Here is a 5,977-nt window from a genome sequence, read left to right on the forward strand (position 1 = left end):
CGCCCCCCCCCCCCCGAAAAAAAAGAATGGCCTATAGAATCTAGCAGCTAGTTTATCCAGGTTTTGTTAATAGGTGTGATGTTAATAATGTTAGGATCTCTGTCATTGCCTAGAGAAGCTTATTTGTTTTTAAAAATATCTTCATTGGATTGGTTTTACTGTAACTTTCTATGGCAAGGAATGTAAGTTGCCTAATGACATGGCCACCGCATCTTTACCCTGATACCATCCCACTGACTAACTAATCAAGGTTCAGTAACAGGTATATGCGTTATCCCTTAGTCACCTGGGAACAGGTGATAGATACATCTGAGTACCGATAGTACAGTAAGCCGTGTCAGCTTTGCATCTAAATTTTAGGCAAACCTTCTAGTACACAAAGAGGAACTATGTTCCTTTTATTGCCTAATATGTAACAGGTTGTATTCTCTGTTTCCCGTGGAAAAATACGACTAGATAGTTAAGTGAGAAGCTAAGTACCTGGGATGATTCAGCTCCCTGATAAGCTTCTGCAGCCAGGTTGAAGTACTGTGACAAATAGAAATACAGGAAGTTTATTTATAGTGGTCCCGATTGATCTCAGAATCATTGGTGAGTGATTCCTAAATATTTTTAGAACATCAGAAGCCAGAGCACAACACCTGAGTTAATAATCTGATAGTCCTCCTCATACCACACCACACCACACCACAGGAAGGGGTTGGACTTGCCTCTCCTCCTCCTTAGGGCTGGGAATACCCTTCATAGCAGAGTGTAAGGAGACCCAGCAGTTGTGCTGTTCCTGTTCAAGACCAGGCTGCAACGTGGTCTGTGGCCATGAGAAAACCACCAAACTTGGCATCTTTGTTTTCTAGTATGTGAACTAGGACTGGACTGCATAAAGTAGAAGGAACTTTAGCTCTGTCTGTCCCGCGAGGTCTCTAGGTCTGCAAGGAGAAGCCAAGGCTGTCTGGGTCCTGGTGCTCCAAAGCATGTCATTCACTACTTTTCATAAATTGATAACTCACGCGGGGGTGAGGGGAGAGACACTAGGTTAAACTTCGTTTCAGAGTAGGTTATCCTCACTCCTCTGTTCTAATTTGGTGACATGGAAGATAATATTCCAGGAATTTTGTTGTCAGTGACTTTCTTACATTTTTCTTTTGCTGCCTCAGTTCTCTCTCTTAATTAGGCACATTTGTAAAACTTTTTCTTAGCACATTATGGTTAGAAGTTTGCACATGGTAGGTACTATTTTTATTGATGCTAAATTTGCTCAAATGTGAATTAAAATCTTACAAAAGAAGGAACATTATTATTGCAAAGTGGGAATGTTTCATTAAATATATTTTACCACATTTGGAAGTTGCATAATTTAATTTCAGTTCTCATAGTATTTTAATTATCTGTTGTGGTAAAAATTATTTGCAGCTTTTTTTTTAAGAGAGATTTTTGCTATAGGACATGTGTGCTTGTCAGCAATCTCTTCTCTATTTTTCTCTTGGGATTGTGGGCATGCACGCACGTGTGCTCGGTGTGAGTTTTAAGCTGCCAGGTCCAGGACTTGAACCATAATGGACTACGTGGGAGTCCAGCAATGGAACCATTATGCCATCTACTGGTCCTGTCCATTATTATTTTTTTTTAATCCAGTAACTTTGGTGGCCCTACTCCCTGGTTGATGAGATGTGTGTGCCTAATTGTTTATGACAGGGAATGTAAACAGAGTCATTTTTTTTAATCCCCATTTTCCAATCCCTGCCCCCACTAAGCTCCTATATTTATAGATTTCTTTTATTCATGGGTCTTTGGAATGCCGTTTTCTGATAGCCAAGTGGGACTTTGCTTACTCACGGCTGTAATTGTTTTCCTTATACAAATATTACCAACACTATAAAAACCACTGTTTCTCACAGGTCACGAGGCCCAAGAACCTGAATCTTTTCCAGCTTGTAACCATGGCAATCTATGAGCATTCTCAACAGTGGGGGATATAGAGAATAAGAAAGTGGCATAGAACAAGTTCTTGGCATTTACAGACATAACATTCCGAGTTGTAGCTATTTGCAGCTACTCTGAGGGTCCGTGGTTTCGCTGAGGCACAGTGTAAATCGGAGTCACAGATGCTTAGTCTGCGGTGTGGGAGACAGGCCCCAGCTAATGAGCGAGCCTCGTGAACCCCCAGCTGCACACGTGGTGGTTCTCCCTCATGGCTGCTGAGTCACTTGCGATAATGTCAAGAGCTCGATTTTTGGAATCGAATGACACTCAAGTTATTTAACCTTTCTACACTCCACTTTCCTTATCTGATTAGTGGGGCTAAGAAAGCACTTTCCTCCGAGGATTTGCGGAGAAAACGTAAGGAGATGGTGCACATTAAAACACTGTAGCAAGCATGTGGCGTTCAGCTCAGAGCAGGTACGTTGCTGGGTAGTGGTCACAGGCTGAGAGACACAGCTGAGGCTCAGGAGGTCGAGCCACAGGCCTGGTCCAACCCGAGAGCCCTTGGAGAGTCTAGGCTGCTCCCATGCCCAGCTGGCCCAGGTGCAGGCAGGAGCACCACTGGAGGCCAGTCTCCTGGTTGCCCTGAGGCAGCAAGACCAGCAGTTCAGGGACTGCAGGGCTTTAGGAGATGGCGGTGGGAGATCGACCCATCCGGACCTGCTGGAGAGTGAGCACTGCAAGCTGCCCTGCACTCCTGCACAGCGACCAGTGTATGTGACAAACCCCGCAGGCCCCGGGTCGCTAAGTCCTACACACCGTGTGCCCGTGTTCCTGCTGCAGGTTCTTCCACGCCTTTTGATGCTAACCCCATGTGGCCAGCAGGAGAGTGGAGTGAGGACAGCGGAGTTATTGGTAGACTGGTCCTGCTTCTCTGATGACCCTCAGCCACAGGGACCATGCTCCAGTGATCACAATAAACCGCAGCCCCCAGGGAGGCTAAATGCCCAGGGTTGTGGCCTGACTCTGAGCCCGGACTCACTAATCCTCTTCATTCCAGGGCTCTGTCTTCCTGTTTTGTGTCCACATGACCTGGCAGGTTTAAGCTGTGAAACTATCAATTGAGGTTTTGTGTGGTTCTCTCTTATGTGACCTTTCTTGCAGTTCCCCAAATCCCTTTGTAACTCTCGTAATGAACACACTCCTCTTGCAACACAGGGGAAATACCCAGCAGGCATCGTAGAGGATTTAGCACTAAAGACAGAGGAAGGGAGTTGGGGGGATGCCACAGTAGTAATGTAGTAAGCAATAGGGTCCACAGGGGAAAGGTCCTGGGTTCATGTCCTGGGATTTCCCTAGACAGAGTAGGTGTGTGTGCGTGGCCCATCCTCTGGGTCTGCTACACTGCTGGTGGATTATGGCATGGAGACTCCCTTTTGTGGGAGGGTGAGGGCATCTCTCTGTCTCACAAAGAAATAGGCAAGTAAATGTTTAAAAAAAAAAAAAAAAAACTGTTTGGGCAGTAACCCAAGCTAAGAGAGGAAAGGTCCTCCGCAGCTCCCGCAAACTGTGTTCCTCCTTTCTGGCGTTCTCACCTGGCGGGGTGCCATTGAGCCATTGTCCAGGGAGGTACAGGCTGTTCCTAAAACTGCCATTGAAGTTAAAGTTAGCTCAGGGATATGCTTAGTCTAAACAGCATCAATTGCTTAGAAATACTTGTTCATCCATTACCGATAACTTACTGAGTAAGCGAATGTGAGTGTTAAGAGGGAATCACATACAAGTATTTCTAAGTGTGGAATGTGCCAAGCAAGTTTGGAATACAGAGAATGAAAAATATTCTTGCCATCAAGGGAAGACAATAGACAAATGAATAATTACAGTAATAAAAATAAAATCCGAGGTAGGATGCATTTAGAACACAGAACGGAAAAAGAGTGCTGACCTGGACATTCAACGGTGCTTTTGCAGAGGGTGTGTGTTTTTTCTGTGAGTTCCTAAGCTGAGACCTAAAGAGCACACAGGAACCAGTTAGAGAACAAAGGTCGTGCGTGTGCGAAGGCCTGGAGGTGTGCGAGGATTCCGCACCGGGAACCGCACCACCCACTATGGTGGCCGTGGCCGTGTGCGGTGACTGCAATTCAAATTTAAATGAAGTAAAATGAAAAGTGCACCTGAGTTACACTAGCCAGCTCGGGTGGGGACTGTGGCTGAGGCATGGGGTTGGACTGGCTGATCTGGCCGCCTCCTTCCTGGCAGGAAGGGCCCAGCTCTGCAGCAGGAGAGAGAGCGGCTGTGACCAGGGAGGAGGAGGAGAATATGGGGAGTAGGGTGACAGTGGGGGAGGGGAAGGTCATCACAGAAAGCAGGCCAGGAGGTGGCTGGCCAGGCCAAAGTGGTTCTGCGTAGGAATGTATGCTTCATTCTCCAAACTGTTTTCTGCGGGATTTGGCATCCCAGATGAAAACCGTGCATTTCTCGTTGGCTTAGGTACTTGGTGCGACTGTGTGCCGTGTGTTCTTTAAGGCACCCATGGCACTTTTCCAAATCAGACTTCGTCATGTGGGAAGGGTGCTTTACAGACTACTCCCTACTGATATCGACCGTGTTGCAGGAGTGGCATGACTTCCCACTTGTTGTCACACAAGTTCGTGTGGCACAGGCTTCCACTAGCTGTTGCACAAGTCCGTGTGGCACAGCCTCCTACTCACTGTCATGCAAGTTCGCGTGGCACAGGCTTCCACTCACTGTTTCACAAGGTCACGTGGCACAGCCTGCCACTCGCTGTCACATAAGTTTGCGTGGCACACGCTTCCACTTGGAATTCGAAGGCCTTGCTGATTTTCGGCAGAGATGTGCTGTGTGAAACTGAACTTTAACTGTCGATACGGTGAGTGGAAGTCCAAGGAATTCAGTCTCCGCTTTAAATGAGGGCACCTTTGTGTCATACTTATTTTACCTATGCTGTATAATAATGTGAAAATATCAAAAACTGGAGCTTTTCTTCTCTGACCAGTTACTGTGTGAGTAGCAGGTTGGGCAGTGGCCCTCGTTCTTGCAGAACAACCCCTGCTTCAGAGTGCGGGGCGTCCTCATCGCCTGCCCTGGTCCAGGTGTGCCAGTCTTTGTTTCAGCTGAAGTCAGGACACCAACGGAAGCATAGCTCAGCCGGGCAAAACAGCTCGCAGATTTATTTTTTATTTTTTCATGCTTTTGTTAAAAAGAGCTATCATTTGTTACCTTACATGAAAGCCTGTTCTCGGGTGATGAGAGCAACCAGTAAAATAAAGGGCTGAGAACAAAATTCAGACACACCTGTGGAGACCCAAACACAATTTCATTTTTTCACACCACAGATAGTGTTCATGGAAATGGAATATCTTAAAATATTTCCAACATTCAGTTCACCTTGGTGTTAGAATTATAAACAGGTTTTAGTTTATTTGCTGATTTCCTTTGTTTAAGTGCATGATAACTAGATATTGCTAATAATATTAACAACAAATAGTTTTTGTCCTTACTAATCCTCTACTATATGTGGAGCATTGTAAATTACATTCATTAACTCTAATTTTTATACACACACCCAAAAAAGCACAAAGATGCTAGATAGGCAGAAAATTCTACATTTTACTTGCAAGGAAACTGGGGCTCTTGAGATTTTGGAAGATCCGTTATAGTACCGTTTCCATAGCTAGTACAGTGTAGCCGTTAAAAGCAATGCCTTAGGTCCAGCCCACGGTGGTGGTTAAGGCAGCTGGATTCCCACATGGCCGATCACACAGTTCAAGTCCCAAACCCAGCAGCATGAGAAACACTCCAAGTCCATGTACGTGTATGTAAAAATCCCAAAAGAAGAAATGGAGAAGGGATTGTGGTATGAAGGGAGGGGTTCTCTCTCTCTCTCTCTGTTTCTCTCTCTCTCTGTGCATGCACTCTCTTACTTAAAAAATAAAAGTGTTGTAGATGAATATCTGATAGCTTGTGACAATGCTCACCGTTTATTGTGATAGGAGTAAAGTGGGTACCAAATCCTGTGTGTGTGTGTGTATGTATA

The 5,977-nt window shown here is 45.5% G+C and overlaps 1 protein-coding gene across 3 annotated transcripts in view; it reads left to right on the plus strand.

Annotated features, from left to right (window-relative positions):
- NBAS (NBAS subunit of NRZ tethering complex) overlaps window positions 1-5,977 on the plus strand; it is a 423,746-nt gene that overhangs the window by 401,961 nt on the left and 15,808 nt on the right. The gene's annotated exons all lie outside the window — the stretch shown is intronic.

Source organism: Tupaia chinensis, unplaced genomic scaffold (genome assembly GCF_000334495.1).
Source record: "Tupaia chinensis unplaced genomic scaffold, TupChi_1.0 Scaffold000045_1, whole genome shotgun sequence".
Lineage (NCBI taxonomy): Eukaryota > Metazoa > Chordata > Mammalia > Scandentia > Tupaiidae > Tupaia > Tupaia belangeri.